This window comes from Fringilla coelebs (assembly GCF_963513975.1).
Source record: "Fringilla coelebs genome assembly, chromosome: 2".
Lineage (NCBI taxonomy): Eukaryota > Metazoa > Chordata > Aves > Passeriformes > Fringillidae > Fringilla > Fringilla coelebs.
In genome coordinates, this window is record NC_140029.1 from 33,838,294 (window position 1) to 33,856,110 (window position 17,817).

General features: G+C 42.4%; 1 protein-coding gene across 2 annotated transcripts in view; it reads left to right on the forward strand.

Annotated features, from left to right (window-relative positions):
• Positions 1-1,401: 1,401 nt before the first annotated feature.
• The window catches only part of JADE3 (jade family PHD finger 3), a 64,109-nt gene continuing 47,693 nt past the window's right edge, over positions 1,402-17,817 (forward strand). The window contains exon 1 of one of the 2 annotated variants that reach the window (XM_084226137.1): positions 1,402-1,418. The gene's annotated coding sequence lies outside the window, so the exon portion shown is untranslated. Of the gene's footprint in view, positions 1,419-1,503; positions 1,600-17,817 lie in introns of those variants that run through there. The other variant, XM_084226136.1, reaches the window with a different exon arrangement.

A 17,817-nucleotide genomic window follows, 5' to 3' on the forward strand; every position in this document is an offset into this window, starting at 1 on the left:
GCGATACTTGGTAATAGCAGTATGGGAAATGAGTGTGGGTGTGGGGCGTAACAACGGAGGAGGTTTGCTGAATTTTTGCCACTGTTTCCTTTATGATGCTTCCTACTGTGCTTTCTATCCAATGTTGTTTCAATGTCATAGGCTGAATGATTAACACTGATAGCTGGCTAAAAGCTGCCTTAAGGTAAACTTTATGCTCCTTATTTTACAAATTGTGCCACTGAGTTCTCAGTTTAATGCTGAACTGGGCTGAGATGAGTGCACTGTGCCCTCAGAAGCTGCTGGAAGGTAAAAGGGATATGGTGAGTTGCCTGGCCACCTCTGTCGCTGCCACCAGCTGCCCAGTCCAAAGCTGAGTCTTGGTAGCCAGTGGCCTCAGGGATGCAGACCAGGCACTGCCCCTTGGCTCATCTTCTGAACTGGCAAAGGGAAAAGTAACACGTGGGAATGGCAGGAGCCAGCTCCTGTCTCTTGCCTGGTTTCAGGTATGGTTCTCTCTCCTCAGACCCTGACACCCACTGGAAGGGCTGGACTGTGACCTCCCCTTCCCTTCCCTTCACAGAATCACAGAATTAATTAGGTTGGAAAGACCCCTGGGAGCATGGAGTCCAACCCATGACCAAACACTGTCATGTCAACTAGACCACGACACTGCGTGCCACGTCCAGTCTTTCCTAAACACCTCCAGGGACGGTGACTGCACTACCTCCCTGGGCAGCCCATTCCAATATCTAATCGCCCTTTCTGTGAAAAAATTCTTCCTAATGTCCGACCTAAAACTCCCGTCATAGTTTTAGACTATGTCCTCTTGTCCTGTCGCGGGTTGCCTGGGAGAAGAGGTCGACCCCCACCTGGCTACAGCCTCTTTTCGCGGTTGTAGAAAGTGATAAGGTCACCCCTGAGCCTCTTCTTCTCCAGGCTGAACAACCCCAGCTCCCTCAGCCGCTCCTCACAGGACATGCGCTCCACACCTTCACCAGACACTCTGCCCTTCTTCCTTCCCTGCCGTCCGCTTCCCGCTCGCTCTCCGGGCGGGGGGCGGCTCTGCCGGCGCAGCTGGCAGGAAGGCCCGGCGCGGGCAGGGAGGGAAGGGGAAGAGGCGGGGCCTGGAGCCCAGCAGTGTCAATAATACAATAGGGCTCTTGTGCGGCCTCCGCCGCCGCCGGAGGAGGAGCGGGCCGGGCTGCGGGCGCGCCGAGCAGCCGGCACGCAGGGCGGGAGCCGCCGCCGGCCACGGGCCCGGGCGGGCAGGCGGGGGCGATGCGCGCCGGCGCGGGACGGCACCAGCAGCACCCGCAGCAGGAGCCGCCGCCGCGGCGGGAGCGCCAGCCCTGACGGCCGCGGCTGCCCACGGCAGCGAGCAGGGCAGGAGGAGGAGGAGGCGGCGGCGGCGCGCCGGGCCGGGCCGGCGGCGGGAGGTGAGCGCGGCCCGGGCTGCCCGCATGGAGGCGGGGCGGGGGGCGGGCGCCGGGGCCGCCGCGCCGGGCCTGTGCGGGGGAGGCGCCGGGCCTGCGGCGGCGGCGTTTGGCGCCAAGGCCGGGCAGGAGGGAGGAGGAGGAGGAAGCGGCGGCGAGCGCGGGGAGGCGACGGGCGCTGCGGGTACGTGGGGCAGCGGACGATAGCGCGCGGAGCCGCGCCGGGGGCGGCGGGCGGGCGGCGCGGCGGGCAGCCCGTCCGGTGTGGGCGCTGCGGCCCCGGCCGCGTCCGGAGGGAAAAGTTGCGGCGGCTCCGGAGCGGGCGGGCGCTGCACCCGCGGGGGGCGGCAAGGGCCGGACGACCTCCGGCCAAGCGCCCTTTTGTTCGCCGCAGCCCGGAGAGGCGGCGACCCGGCGGTGCCCGAGCCGGCGGGGCCCTGCGGAGCGCGGCTGGGCGTGGCTGGCGGGCGGGCAGACAGACAGACAGACAGCCGGGCGCTTGTCCGCCGCCGAGCACCGCTCCGCCGGTATGTCGAGGAACTTGCTAGAACTGAGTTTGACAATGAAGCGCTAGCGCAGCCCCCCCGCCTGCCCGGCCGCGCCGCCAAGGTAAGTTTTTTCCTGAGCGGCGAGGGCGGATGGCCCCCCAGTGCCCCCTGTGCCTGCAGGCAGAGGAGCGGGAAGGTCCCGACTTCACTTCTCCAGATCATCAAACCTTCCTCCCTTCAATGGTGTTTGCTTTAATGCTGTTCATCTTTCTGCAAAGGCATGGCTTCGTTCTACGGATGTGCCGCGACCGGTATGGTTAGCGGCTTGGGATGTAGTAAAAGTATTTATACTTGCAAATAATAATGGGATAATTAATGGGAGAATTTGGAACGGGGCACCCTAAAATGCATCTTACCAGGCAAATAAATGCCACTTTTTTCTGTCTTTTAACTAGAGTTATTTTATATAAAGCACTTGTAGTTACTTGAGGAGTTCAGCTATTGTTTGCAATTGTTATAATGAACAGCTATGTATTTTTATTAAAATATCACTAAATTTGTGCAGTGCTTCAAAGTCCAATAGTTTTTTTATGTTCAGGAGAAAAGGGATCGATCCTGGAGACAACATCCAAGTATGATTATAAAACCTTCAGTTACTACACACTAGATAATTGAAAGCTGTTGTGCTTCTCTGTTAATATAAAAGAGCCTTTGCCCTAAAACTGAAAGATTAAGAGAAATGTGTTTTGTCCTGGTGCTTGCAAGATGCTTAATCAGCAGCCGACTTTTTACATCAGGTTGGTGCTTCTTATGGGCTGTTCTGTAGAGCATCTCGAGCTCACCTGCTCATCTCACTGTCTACGCAGTGAGACCGCATCTTAGTGATGGTTAGAGAGCTGGCTTGAAAGTGTGAGAGCCTTGGGCTGGAAAGGTCGACCTGCATGAAGGCACGTTTGCATAACTTTCCAGCTTGCCACAGAATTCCTTAAGGAGACATCGGAAAAGTCTTTACCTGTATTTACCAATGGGAGAAAATGCAATTTGAAGTCTCTTTGGTTAAGAATGGACCTTTTCAAAGTAAAAGCAAATTAGTACTTTTAGGATCTAAAGTTTGTGTTGTTTTGTTTTTCTTTTTTAACTGAAAATCTGACCTCTTTTCAGACTAGACATGACATGCCCTGTTTTTATTGCAGAGAGGAGGAGAACTCAAAAGCTTTATTTGCATAACTTGGACTTTAGATGCAGTAAAAGTAATCAAAATAGCAGAACTGTTTCTGCTACCTGTCCCTCCTTTGATGTTTCCTCTTTCTAGGTTCCTCTTACAGAACAAGCCTCCCTCCCCCTGTGGCAAAAATTCCTCTGATTTGGGTCTGACTGTAGGTCTTTTTTTTATTATATTTGTGTTACGTACATGTGGCAGATACCCACAAAGGTTAGCTAGAGAACTGATGTAGGAACATATGCAGTGGCATTTATTGGCAAGGATGCATGTTCATTTGGGATCTCATTAAAACCATGAAAATCCGCTGTGAATGTAAGAGCCTGGGATAGATAGATCTCAGTGTAGTGTTAGAATAAACCCAGCTGTTTTCTTCTCTGTGGTTCTGTGCACTTCCTCTCAGCGGCAGAAAATCAGGAAGTTTGTGTTTGGGATTTATTGGGATACCGGGGATTGTTGTGGGCTTTTTATTTTGATTTTTAAAATATACATTTACTTTTCATAGACCTGGATAATTTGCTTGTGGAGAATAATTTATGTGACACCTTCTTATCTACAATTGAGTATTATTTTTACCTGTACAGTTTTATATGTATATACGCACAGGCAGAGACACATCTTCATGGTCACTGTAGTAGCTACCATATGCTGAATGCTGTAGAGCATTTTCCCCAAGAGCTTGCTGGGAGATGTCTTGACTGGTGACCTCAGCTCCTTGCTAGTGTGTTGGCAGGTGTCCAAGACCATAGTCAAAATGGCTGGATTTGGTAGACCTGATAGGGAGAAGTGAAGCTAAACCCTGTACAAGCTGACTTGAGTTTGAAACACTCCTGCAGTATTCCTTGTGGTCTATTTAGGTAGCTTATTTCAATCTTTGTAATTAATTTCTGACTGTCACACCCCAGTGGGTGAGAAGCGGGGCATGGTGCCTGCATATTTTTGGTTAGCTTGGCAAGACATGGGATGCATCTGGAGAAGGAATGTGCACCCATTTCTGTTGTGCATCTTTTATCATCCATGGATGGAAATGTCATGTAAACAACTGTTTCTGTGGTTTGTCTTCCTCCTTTAGTCTCTAGAAGTCTGCTTCAGAAGTTGGTATTTGCTTTGGGGGGCTATTACTTGAATGGGTCTGATGGTGTAGTGTTATGACTACTTCAGGTATTCTTCAGAAAATACCAGGCAATTTAATAGCAAAGAATGTTATATTAAACCAAAATGTAAAAGTTAATATTCGGTTAAGTATAGGTATAATTCTTTCAGTGCATTTATAACCAAACATTTACTGTTTTGTCTAGATCAGTGGTAGTGTTGTGTTTTAGTTGGTGACTTCTTTCATTATGGACAGAAATGGACTGAGCCAAAACTTGCTGTTTATGCGTGTTGCTTAATCTCTCCACTCCCACAGTTTTTGTGGGGGTATAGCTAAGGGGGCTCAGGGGCTTTTGAATTCCACAGAGAGGGGAACCTCTGACATTGTGTGGTGTTTCTCTTTTCTGAAGATTTGAAGTGCCTGTAATGCTCAAGGCTTCATGTAATTGGAGACATAAATACAATTTTTGCATACTTTACTTAAAATGGAAACTAACAAGTTAATAATAGCTCTTATCGGGGGTATTTATGTAATGGAAGCCAACAGATGCTATTTGCATCTTGAAGAGCTGATGTACAAAATGTTATGTCAAGGCCCTGGCAGGTTTTATGCTGGTGGAGGCTGGGTCAGGTGGGAGTGGGAGATGCTGGAGATCTGGAGGGCTCGATGGCACCTTTGAAAAGTGAGATAACTGTATGAAATGCATTTTAGCACATAGCTTATTTTAATCTAATGCTGCTAATAAAAAGGATAGTGTTTTGATTTGAGAATTGATTTCTTTTTATATGTATTCATGTTAAATGATCAATTACACCTGTCACTTTAAAAGTACTTTTCTTTATGCTATTTTCCAGCTACAGCTGCATGTCATGTTCAGAACCCCTAAAAATTTTGTCTATAGGTACTATTTTTATGGATACCTCCTTGTAGTCAAAATAAGTTGAAGTATCTGATAAATAAGTTTCAGAAATGTAATGTGACAAACGAGTGTTGCTTTCTGTGAAAAGATGCCAATGTAATTACCAAGCACCTCCCTGTTTCTCTGGGCTGTTCACTCTTTCTTATTCATTTGCTTCCAAGTTACCCTTTTCTAGATGACATCTGAACTTTTCCAACATTTAATATCTTATTTCAGTGTGTAGGAGACCAGGAATTTAGGGATTAGAGCAGTCTGGGATGCGTGATCTTGGACCTGAGGAAAGCTCCTGCATTTGTAGAGCAATAATGCAGGCTTTACTTGGATTTAAAGGAATGGAAGAGACCCCGAGCTGTGAGCATGACTGCGGAGGCTCCACTGGCACTTGCTTAGTCGCCCTCTTCAGAGAAGCAGGAGAAGGTGGGAGGATAAGCTCGTGACTGCTGATGCTATTTGTTATAACTTTCTCCTGGATTAAATACTGGGATGCTTGCCTTAGCTTGTTAAACTTTGTTTGAAAACTTTGGAGTGCTTTTCTTCTTCAAAGTACACCTGTTACAACATTAGATTAAAGAGCTGTGCTTCCTGATTATTGAATTGAATGGTGAACATAACAAATCGTGTAGTTAATGTCTCTTTGTGTTTTAATTAGAGCTCTAGGAGATGTTAAAAAACAGGTTTATGCCACATGCCTGACTGGTTGCTAAACTGAATATGCTTGTCACACAGTCTTGGGGGAATTATGTGTTTTTTTACTAATCTACTGTTCTGGGCTTTCCCCAGCCCCCTTTCTTTCCTTTTTTCCTTTTTTCCTACCTTGCTCTAAAAAGTTATTTTTGAATATTTTCTGAGGGTTTATCTTACCTGCTTAAAGCTCCTGACTGTTGATAGCCTTTGCTGGTGAAAGGCTCAGGCTCTTGCTCATGTCTTAAGGAGCAGTTTCATGCTTGCACAAGTGGTTTGGTGCACAGCAAGTCCAACAGCTTCCAAAAGTTAGCGTAGTGCAGTGGGTGAGTAGAGGGTGAGATGCTTGAGATCCTCCAAAGGGAAGGGTGATACTCCACACACCAGGAGCTGCAAAGTGAAACAACTGACCATGAACATTTATTGTAAGTAGGTAATTTTGCTTGACTATGTTATGAAGAGTTTTCCAAGCTGTTTTTTATTTTCAGGTAGTTCTTGTTTTGGAATATGCTGTTGGGTTAATGACAAAATAATGAGAGGAGAACTGCATAGGAGAAGTTCTGCCTGGGTGTTGTCTTTTAATTGTGCTGTATAGTTTATTACATAATATTGAATGACTGAAATTCTTTATATCTATAGATAAATGATGGAATTACTACAAGTTCTAGACAAGAGCTGTAGTAACATGGCTGTTCACAAGCCCTTGAAAGCCATAACTAAATGAGCTTTCATTCATACTTAAAAATGTAAGTCTTGGTTTAACAGACCAGACAGTTTTTAAAAAATGATTCCTCTATAGACTGTGGTGGTATTGAGAAAATTACTACTTTTAGTGTGCAAATATTTAAATCTTCCCCTCCATATCAAGTATAGCAGAATAAAAAGGTAGTATTTTCTATCTGCTGACATGTCAGAAAATCTGACATCTTGAACCGCTGGATACAAAAGTGTATAGGAGAAATGTCTACCCTGTCAAGGGAGGAAACTAATGTCCCTAGTAGGACTCTGTGTGTTTAATTCTCTTTATTTGTTCTGCTTTTAACTGCTTGTAATTATTTAATATTTTTTCAGTGTTAATTTGCAAGCTTTGATATGAAAGTGGCTGTAGAGGACTCATCATAGGAAATAGTGTCCGTGTCCTGTACAGGTTGTGGCTTTAATGAAAAAATAAGCCAACTGAGGACCTTGTGGAGCAGAAATACTCAGTGTGTGAGTGCATTAGGGACACACAGGAAAATGTTCGGCTCAGCAATTATCTGGCCAGGAGGAGCCTCAGCAGAGAGGTAGAACTAATACCGCTCTCACTTTTATTAATACTTGGGTAGAAAGAGCAGTAATAAAGTGGTGCTCTTCTTCCTGCTTTCATGCTAATAGACTCTTCTCCCAGCAGGAAAATAGTGACTGAAATAGTGATAATGAGCGATTACTCTGCAGTGCAATGTAAATTTGTTAGATGTTGTTTGATAGGAGGGAGGATAAAAATGCTGATTTCAAGCACATAACAGATTTTTATGGTAGCTTTTTTCTTTTTCAAGAACTGCTGACCAGAGCACTGGAAAAGGAAGGGGTACTGCTTGTCAGCGTTGCTGCTATACTTTGACATCTTTAACCTTGTTTGGGGGGAGTTCCAGCAACTCTTCTGCTTGGGCCTAATTCAAGAGCAGTTGTGTTCTTTTACAAAAATCAAATTGCCTGTCATTTAAGTAACTGAAAGGGAGATACTTTAACCTGATAATGAAGTTGCAGTCTTCCTTATGTTAACAATGTAATCATTTCCATTGTAGCATGAAATGAGCGATCTTAAGAACTAAGTGATGCGTTTTGCTTGACAAATTTGAGCTTGCAGCTCTGCAACAGAATGTGCTAAGAGCGAGGGAGGAACCAAAAAGTTGATCTTATGAACAACAGTATTGTAATGGCTGTTGGCATACCTAGGAAGTAAAATTCATTTCTTATGGTACTGATTCTTGTATGGAAGATATTTTTTCAAAATATTATATCTGTATAACAGATACTAATTTTCTTCACTTTGTTTAGTTAGTGTTTCTTCACTTTTTTGGACCAAAGAAGAAAAAGATGAAAAAACCCGTCGGAGGAAATAATTCCATATCTTTATATAAATAGAAATGATGCAAAATGTGTTTGTATGCCCTTTGCAACTGGCATCCATAAATTCAGGGGGTTTCATTTTGATTCTTGTAGTTTTGTACTTTTTAATGATTAATTCCATAATTTCCAGTGATATTTTATGAAAATTGTGAAAGCTGTTCTTTATTCAGGTATTTTTCAGATGCCTAAGTTTGCTCAAGTTAGTAATAAGCATATTTTTGATTTGAATACTTACATAGCTAGCTAGTGTACAAAGAGTTTACTTAAAATGGCCACTGAATGAGATTTTGCCAGTGACTGGCAGGTTACATTCTTGTGTGTTTCTAAAGTTTTGATGGAGATCTGACTTGCTTTATTTGATTGTATACACCTATACAGAGACAGAATATCTGTGGTTTAATACTGTAGAAAATGGAACTCTGCTCTGAGCTCCAAGAAGGAGGATGTTAAACTTTTCAGTACTTAGTTTTCTTAGTAGTCTTTCCTCTGTTGCTTAAAACTGAATACATGTGGATCTGATGCATGATGTTTTCATTTTTCTTCTGTAAATGACGTAAGACTTCAGAAGGTGGGACATAAGTTATTAGAAAGCTTACACTCCTGCCAATCAGCTCAGTATCAGTCAGAGCCCTGTGACTCCCATTATGTGGATTAAACTGGCTTAAGTGCTGTTTTAGATCCTTTGTTTGGCATCTTCTATGTACTTGTTCTAGACTTGCAGAAGCCTCTATATGTAACAGCAAACAGGGATGTGCATTAATTTAGGTTACTGAAATCTAGTAGCTTTTGCAGGTGCCATTTCATTCTCTAAGATTATTGAACTACTTTTTTTTCTGTGCTCACTTCTGTGTGCTTGACTTCTACATTTGAATCAGTCCATTTTTGAAGTATGAATGGGGTAAGAATTGGAAAAAAAAAGTCTGAAGAAACTCAAGGGAAAAAGTAAAGCTTCAATTACAGATGAAAACTTGAATGTGATTTGTAGTTCTCACTTATCTCTCTCAGCCATCCATGTCTTTGATGCCTTTGTAGTCTCCCTTTCGCCCTTCCCTCTTCTTTTTGACTTAACTGTCCAACTTTTTCCTTATTATTGGAGAAAACAGTGTTTCCAGTGAGTCTTGCAGTCTTCTTGGGACCCTGTAAATCATCTAGGTAAAATTAAATTTGTCTCCTGTACCAGACTACAGACAGTATGGATTTCCAGATTATTTGCAGTTAACCTGAAAGTATTTTGGCAGACTTGTTGGTTTGGTTTTTTTTTTTTTTGTGTAAGTTTGCTCAGTCTGATAAAGGGGGCCTTTTCCTTCATCAGTGGTTTTTTTGTAAGGTTTTATTTTTTTGTGGCTGGTACATTTATGGGGGTTTACATATGTGTATGTACAGAAGCATCGTGCACTGCAAATTCAAGTTATATTTCTAAAAATTCATTAAAAAGAAGTGTTTGTGATATAAAAGTTTTTTCCTGGTGAATGCTGATATTGGTGTGATGACTTTAGCTAGTGTTTAACAAAATCCCTTATGTATTATACGTGTACATAGGTAAATTTCACTTGGTTAAGGAAGTTAAATCTGTATGTTGGACTTAAACACACATCAGCTATTGTATTTACTTTGGTACAGATAATGAAAGTGTTTTAAAACAAACTTGCTTTTATATAGGGAGGAACTGCTAGCAAAAGTGAGACAGCAGCAAAGAATGGGTTTAGTGGAGTAACTTTTTAAACATTTTAATGTATCCTGGTTACTTGTATCAAACCCTTTTTTAACCATTTGCTAAGATAATTTTTCTGTTGAAATGCTTTTTTTCTTTCCTCCTTTAAATAATTTCAGGGAATCTATCCTAAGCTCATTCTATCAAAGAAGTCAGCTTTCGTAATAGTTTGAAGGTGTAACTCTGGTGTAACTCTGGTATAATGATTGGGCTGGTCATGTACAGCTAATTCTGAAGTGGCATTAGTGTCAGCCTTTGCACAAGGGCTGTACAAGTTGAGCCACCTTCACTCCTGTACCAGATTCTTTTGGCCTTAACAAAGTGTCTTAAGATCTATCTTTTAGAGGATTTAATGTCACATTAGGGTACTCTATGTCACCTCTGCCTGTTTGTGGTCTCTTATAGGTGCACAGGGATTTAATCAGTCAGAATTGTGGATTTAACTGCATGATGGCAATTCTCAAAGGAGACAAATCTCAGCTCCTTTGTTTACTTCTGCTTTTGAGCTTTCCAGGTCTGGCAGGATTATTGACGTTTTTGTGCTTCAGGTAAGCAGAAGTAATGGAAAACTTTTAAGGGAGCAAACTTATTAAGGCAAGTTTTCTCTTTTATTTATTTTTTTAATGCCAGTGTATTGTGAAGGGCAGTGTTACCTGCTGTCCTTCTTGTAATTGGTGGAAGCCCATTCATAATGGCATGGCTGGAAGACTATCTAAGTCTAGTTTTATCCCTCACTAAACAATATCAGAAGTTTTGCCTCTATAAAGGCAACAGCTTTGTTTAGTGGAAGTCTTACATTAATAAACTACAAGAAAACAGTAAGATCTAAATATTTTAGACAATTCTGTTAAAGGTTTTTCCTTTTGACCGTAAGTTTTTCTGACAGTGGGTGCTTTTAAAAAGAATAGTTTTCTTGCTTTACAACATGGTCTTGTAATTCCCTACCCTTCCCCAATATATTTGCATCAGAAGATTTTAAGAAGAAATAAACTCAGTTTTGTAATTTAGGAATTCTGATCACAAATTTGTCAAATAAATGTTTTGCAAATTTCTGGCTTTGTTTTGGCGTTGGCTTTAATTCCCATTGACTCCACCAAGACCAAAGTTTCCCTACTTGTTTCTCAGAGTTTGTTATGTGTTTTGTCTAACAGAGTAGGAATTACTTTGGAAAAGGATTGACACAAGTTTCTCCTTCATAGCAGTAAAAAAAAAAACCAACACAACCCTTTCCAACCATTTAAGATCATCTTCAATGAAGAAGGCGTATTTGGTTGCTGCTATGGGATTTGCAGCCACAGAGGATGAAGGTGATGAAGTCTTGTTTACTGTGTTTTAGTGTCTGCTGCTTCATTAATCGTCATTTGATTGTGCTCCAAGTCTTGTGCTTTGCAATCTAAGGGCAAAGCTTGGGTGCTTTATTTATTTATGCAGTTTCTTTGCAGGGGAAGGTGACAGTTTTAACTGCTGGTGTGATGTCTGACCATGAAAGAGCAGAGAGGCTTTCCTTATGAAAAATCACAAATACTGATGTGCCAGGTTTGATAAAGCATGTCAACAGTACTTAAAATCACTGTGATAATCAAGTGAAGTTAACACTGTTACCTTTTTCCTGCCTCCCCTTTTTTTTTTCCTCTGGGAGCTGACATTCAGTTAAATACTGACTAAATGGTTTTATGTGAGATGAGCTATTTATGAGGGTTATTTTTCTGTGGCCACTGAGACCCCCTTCAGTGCCAGGAATATTCAGTATTTACACTGCTCTTTACTCAAATTGCACATAGCTGGAGCATTTGAAGAAACTCGTAAGAATGTGCTGTGTAGCCTTTCTGAAGCCCTGTGTTGTACACTGGTGAGCATCACAATTTAATATATCCAGAAAAGGAGACAGAATATTTTCTTGCTGTCATCCAGTTGTGAGATAACTTTCCTCCTGTTATGCAGGCATAAATTATTCTCAATCTTTTTGCTTGTAGTTTCCTTTTTTTCTATTTGCATTGACTATGATAGGAACAGAGGGCTCAGCAGGCTCATTTGTTGTGTAAAAGCGGGTGGTTGTATAGCCATGAGCTCCTCCTGACACTCCCCAGCAACTGGGGGTTGGTCATCCTGCAAGTAAATGGCTGAAGCAAAATAGCACAATATAGATAAGAAATGCTTGCACAGAGTGGTCTTCTGGTCAAGTGATGTGAATGACCACAGATGCTTAAGTAGACAGCAGCAGAGTTGTGCAATGGAAAAGGCAGAAAGTGCTGGGGCAGACTCTTGGTGGACTGAAGAGGAGGACTGGGAAGATGGGGTGAAAACTAAGGACAGCCTTTGAAGGTATGGCAACTGCTGACACCTTATGTGGTGCCGAATTTGACGCCTGAAGAGTGCATATGAGGAGAGGAGGAAGAAGGGTCCCAGCATGTGTCTGATTCCTGAAGGTATCCTTTACAGGACTGCAAATCAGTAGTTGAATCTCTGAGAAGAGAGAGTTCTGGCATCATTCCCTATTTGGTGTATGAGCTGGCTGTTTTGAACATGCTGGGCACTTTGAATCTCACTGTAAAGACCTTTCCATTTGCTGGGTATGGAGTTAAAACCTTGTGGAGTTTGCTGTTTCTTGTTCCAGAACTCTAGCTCTAGCTTGCACCTTGAAGTGCACAGTTTGGTATTACTTTAGTCCAAAATTTAAATATGTCCCTTCATATTTTATATTGTCATTGTGTGGAGGATCCTCATACTGCTTTTAGCATTTGTAACTCTTTTTGTGTGTGTGGTGAGGTCATGGAACTTGCTGTGGAGAATATGGAAGTGGCATAGCTGTGGCATCAGAAACATAACATCTGTTATCTTACCATACTTTAGAAGTTCTCATACTTAAATAGTTTTATTTTTTATTTTAAGATATCCACTAAAGGTCTGTGTACAAATATAGTTGCATTAAATAATATAATTTGGCTATGGAAAAAGATGCTTCTAGGTCATCTAGATTATTGCTTCTGAAGTGTTTGTTTGAACCACCCTTCAGAAAATAGCATGGAACAATATTGCCTTTACTCAGCTACAGGCCATGCACACGAGCACATCTGTTTAGTACAGGCAGTAGAAGTCGAATGAGATGGGTTGATACTTAAAATCCAACTGGCCAGCATGTGCCTGTGGCTAACAGCAGGACATGTAATGATCTCCTTCCTCAAGAGCTGCATCCATTTTGTTTTGCTCCAGATCCTCATAAATAGCTTGTTTTTGCTGTTCTGTGGCTCATAGGCCTGTTTTCAAGTTTCTGGTAGCAGGTAGTGCCAAAATACTTTGGTTGTTTCTGCCTGTACCCCATTCCAGGCTTTGTGGATCGGGAAGCCCCCTGCCAGTTTCCTGTTTTTATCTCAGTTTAGATCTTGTTCTGTAGCCTTCTGCCTCATGCATTTGTATTCTCTTTCTGCTACATTACTCTGTGTTGTGGTGCATCCTGCTGCAGGGAATACCCACTCTTCAGAGAGATGCATCCTGCATCTTCACCAGGCTGAAGTAACACATTTCATTCCCACTTAACATTTCATCCCACTAAAGAGGAGCAGGGATCTGAGCTGCTGTGCACCAATGTCCTTGCATGCGGCTGTACTTTTTAGCATCTATCAGGGATACCTATGGATAGATAGGTATATCCTTCAGTCTCTGATGTAGGGAAGAGAGATGGAATGGTGGAATAGCTACCTGGGATTGCTTTGCTCTCGCCAGCATGCAGCAATATGCATGAGTTCTGTGGATATCTGATGCACGGTACTTGCTGCTCCACATGTCTACATGGTGAGGTGCAGCCCTCAGTGCAGGCAGTCCCAACAAACCACTTTGTGCAGTGCTCTTTATACTCAAGTGCCATGTATTGTTGTCTTGCCCTCCGGCGGCATTGAGAAGAGCTGAGCTCTGTGGAGTATGTTGTGTTGGCAGCACAGCAACCAGGACTCTTGTCCAATCTTTGTTTAAACGTCAAGAGTCGCAGCCTCCAGTCCTCCCCTTGGGGACGTGGGTCAGCAGTTCTCACTCTCGGGATGTTTCCTTAATGCTAAGCCTAAACCTTTTGAGTTTTGTCTTAAATTTATCCCATTACATTTCATCTCTTACAACACAGGCTTTTGTTTGACTAATTGTAATCTCCTATCTGTATATGAAGAATGTAAACAACTTTGCATCTTAAAGTAGGTGTTTGATTATGTTGGTGTTAGTAGCTTTTCCCTGTAAGGGCAGTTTCTTTCAGCCTGACTCAGTTTTTTTGCATGTGTGTGTTACTTAAGTTATGTAACAATAATTTTCAAGTAATCGATAAGATGTTTTGAGTGTTTTGCAGAATGGTTGGCACTACACACAAGCTAAATAACTGCTGTGTTGGGTCACCATCTGAGTGCCTGGGGCCCAGGACTTCATAGCATTTCATAAAATGTCTTGATGTTGCTTGGTAGTTGCCTTATGAAACCTATCCTTCTAGACATCCTGCTGCATTGTTTGTCTGAAGGTGGGGTAAGCCGCTGTGGGAAATTTTTTTCCCAGCAAGTTTTAATTGGTTGCTGGGAATTACTAAATCACTGGCTGTTATTAAGAATAGGCTTGTTGCTGCATAAAGGTGTCACAAAATAGTTTTGTGACAGTGGAAAGAAGTGAAGGTGCTAAAGAGTTGCAGGCTTTACTAAATGCTTTCAGTGTCTCTGATCTACCTTAAGGTGAGATGGACTGTCTTTAGATTTTTACCATGAAATTGTGAATTTATACGGAATTGCTTTGTTGGCTAAGCCAGTGTGGAAGAGGGATAAAAATTGAGAAGCTGCAGAGTACTCACTGTAGTCAGGAGTGTTTAGAAGCTTGTGAAGAAGAGGAAGAATAAACAACAAGTCAGTTTATTACAAGCAGAAATCCAGCACTGTTTGCTTCAAAGACTTTGTAGAGATTTTACGAGACTTTTCTTAAAGCTTACTGACTTTTTCGTTGCTACCTCTAATCACTGCAGGGTAAGTATTGCCTGGAAATAGCTCTTCAGTTATGTATGATGGGTACTGTTTTGGTATTTGGATACTTGTTCTGTTACGATTTTTTCAGAACTATAAGGGAAACAGTACCATTACCTTAAATACTGTATTTATAATCTCAAAGACTCTTGGCTTTATTTCTTTTGCTGTCTTGGTAGTATTAATTTTTTGATCTGCCTTTTGTAAGAGGTCTGTGTGATGTTTACTTGTAATCGATGGGGAGCTGTTTGTATGTGCTAGATATCTGTAACACTCTGTAAAAAAACCAGGAAATTATAAAATTTTCTAATACCTTTCCCACCTAAGCAGTGTTACATCCCTGGGATTATTTATGGAGGAGATCTGAAGCATCACAAGACCAGCTTTCTAATTCAGTTTTGAAAATAATTTGTGAGGTAGGAATTGCACAGGAGATGATGCAAGTTATCAGGCAATCCATATTATCAGCTAGCCAGCTGAGGAAGCATGGATTAGCTGAAATGCTCACAGGAATGTTTGTAGCTGCTGAGAGAAACTGAGAGGATAATTGCTAATTAGTTTCAAACAAGACAGGTGAATTAATATTTGCAATTAATGATGTGGGTGAAGGAATGAGGCCTCTGTTCATTCAATACCTGAATCAAGCTGGGTGGAGCTTCTTGTCTACTTGAGAAGATGCTTTGAACTCAGAATTACTTTGATTGGAGATGGAGTCTGGAAGGAGGGGTTGGATGGGGCTGAGCAGGGCATGGAGGGGCAGCTCTGTGACATAAAGGTTTGGCTGCATGCCTGCAGGCTGGGAGCAGTGGGCCCCAGTAGCAATAATTGCTCACAGCCAGGACTTGAGACAACAGTCATGCTGTTGCAAAAGCAAATGCACTGGAGTTTATATGTAGGATTATTATCTGCAACTCATGTGACAGTAAAAGATATTTTTCTGTAAAAAGAGAATAGCATTTTTTGTATAGGGAAGGATTCAGATGGGAAACTTTGTTGAGGATATCACAACTTGATACTGGTTTTGTGTGCCAGCCCTGGAAAGGGTGGTGGACAGCAGCTACTACAAGAATCAGAAATGTAGAAGACATGTCCTATAAACAGAGGGTGAGAGAACTGGAGAAAAGACAAGGACCTCCTGACAAGAGAGTAAAGTTGGTGTTCAAACTGTGTCAGGAAGAAAGAGGTGAGATCATCAGGGTCCAGTGCTAGGAGAGACCTGGTAAAGGCTTGAGCAGCATGGGAAAGGTGTGCATAACTGCTGGGACAAACTTGCTGCCAGTAAAGGTCACACAGAGTGGAAGGAGCTCCCCTGGAGAGGCTCAGGAGCCTCTGTAATGCAGAGTGTGAGTTCTCAGTCCTACCTGGCTGTCCTTTTTCAGGACCCTGGCAGATCTTTATTCTGTGACCATCTCTGTTTTTGCAAATGGCAGTGCAGCATGTGGGATGGTTGATGAGAAAAGCACGAAGTTCTATTTTCAACCAGTCCAATTCTTGTTTTGGTGGCTTGGCTGTTGGTAAGCACTGTGGTAAATTACAGAGCGAGCGATAGTATAGCAGTAGTGATAACTACAAAAATAGATCTGTGTTCCAAGTGGCCTTCTGTTGTTATAAGTTGTATTTTAAGAAATAAATCTTGCTGATGCTTTTTTCCCTGGTGACGCTTAGTTTCCAGGCAGTATTTATGAAAAGCTACTGTGCATTTCTAAGTTTGTTTTCTGTGTCTACACTGTCCTTTAGCTCCTATAATTTTTTTTCTGTTTCTTCATGCCACAGTTTCTGTTGCTGGCCTGTTACTTTTTCAAATGCATCTGGAGAGTAGGAGTTAAGTCTCTTGTCAGTCTGTGTGGGAGGAAGGGTGAGCGTCTTCTGTGCATTCTTTACCTTGCTCCTGAACTTTCTGCTTGCAGAGAGGTTGGTATTCTTTTATTTTTTATGATCTGTTGAGGAAGACCCCCCCCTTAAAATTATTTTGAGGTTACTTACTTTAGAGTTTCTCAATCAATGTGTTGAGACGGCTTTTAAAACAAGGAGGGGGAAAATAGTATTTTGTGGGGGCAACTGTATTTTTCATCCCATTTTGTATACTTGTTCATGGTTGTGAATAAGTAAAGTTGAGACTGAAGATTATGACTGTACAGTAAGAATTAGGGAAAGAAAACAATTTTTAGTTGAACCTTCCAGTATTTCAGAGTTCATCTTGGCATTTGACTGAGCAAATAAATGTGTTTTTAATGAAGAGTTCAAAAATATATTAGTTTTGTGGTTCAGCTGGGAGGCAAAAGCTGTGGTTTTGTTCACACTTAAAAGTTGTAGGCTGTGTTGCATTTTAATGATGCCATTTGAGTTGCCACAACCAGGGCTTTGCTTGTGTTTCTATGGAAAACTTACATTAAATGGGTTCAATCAGGACATTAAAGAGTTATCCCATAATGAAATAAGTAATAAGAAAAATTCATTCAAAGTCATGTTTGGAAAACTTAGCCAGCCATTTATTAATTATTTACTTATTTTCTTCGCTTGACCTCCCTCCTCCGGTGCATTTTGTGGGTGAGGCTCCTGGCATTTTTCGGCTGGAGGGTAGAGACAGAGTACCAGGCAGAGTAGTACCAGCAGAGCAGCAGTGGGCTGTTAAAGTGAGCCCCTCTGGTCACCCCCACTCCCTGTGTGCCAGGTGTTCCTGCTGCCCCTGAGCTGGGTCCCTCAGGATGGAGCTGGGAGGCTCCTGCATGGACCCTGTGGATTGCTTTGAGCCACGTGTGTGGTGGCCGAGTGTGTCTGCTTATCTGAAGATAAGGACCCGACCCACATAGTGTGATTCATGTTTCAACAGCCTTGGCTCTGGTACTGCTTTGATCTACAGATCTTCTTGTGTTGCTCAAAGTTAATTGCTTAATATGGGGTATAGCCAGAGAATGTCAGAAAGATGGGAAGAGAAACTTAGGAAGATTAAAAAAAAGAAAAAAAAAAAACCCAAACCAGCCAAGCACCTCTGCTGCCTGCTCCCCCCCACCAAAAAAACCCAACAAAAAACCAAAACAAAACCCAAAACAAAACACCAAACACAGAAACACAAAAACTGCCCAAAAGTGAAACTTGAAATCAAATAGAATTAGTAGAGCCAAAACTTCAAAATTTTGCATAGTCAACATACAGGAGCTGTAATATATTATGTGTTCGTCTTCTCTTCCCCACCCCTCTGCCCC